At 32.5% G+C, this 453-nt stretch overlaps 1 protein-coding gene across 1 annotated transcript in view; it reads left to right on the forward strand.

The window, feature by feature from the left end:
- LOC110421771 (major allergen Pru ar 1-like) overlaps positions 1-453 on the forward strand; it is a 1,410-nt gene that overhangs the window by 159 nt on the left and 798 nt on the right. The window lies entirely within an intron of this gene.

Below are 453 nucleotides of genomic sequence, written 5' to 3' on the forward strand. Positions count from 1 at the left end.
AACAAATTTTGCAAATTGCAGATTAACCCAAACTTTCAGCAAGTAACCCTCGATTAGCAAGAGAAGGATAATTGTAACTTCTACAGGGAATTTTATTCCCTGTTTTTGAGTGAAATGATTAATTTTCCAAAAAAAGAAAATCTCCAATTGATCATTTTAAATATGGTACCGACCTCTGCTACATATTTCTTGATACTTATTGATCCATTGATTATAGTTCCAGGCAGACATAACTTTACAAGTTTACCCAGGCCTGATGAACAAAACATGAAAGTTTTAGTAGCTAACTAAAGGTAGAGTTGCCCATGATAGAAGAGACCAAAAATAACTTTTAAACAAATGGAAATCCATGCTTTTCTTGAACTGATGATATTGCAATTTTTCAGTAGGCATCAGGATTTGCTAGGATGTAAGTTTAAAAGGTTTGCATTAAGGAATTTGTGTCAGAAATAT

This window comes from Theobroma umbraticum, unplaced genomic scaffold (assembly GCF_002168275.2).
Source record: "Theobroma umbraticum cultivar Fairchild unplaced genomic scaffold, ASM216827v3 scaffold_130.0, whole genome shotgun sequence".
Classification (NCBI taxonomy): Eukaryota; Viridiplantae; Streptophyta; class Magnoliopsida; order Malvales; family Malvaceae; genus Theobroma; species Theobroma umbraticum.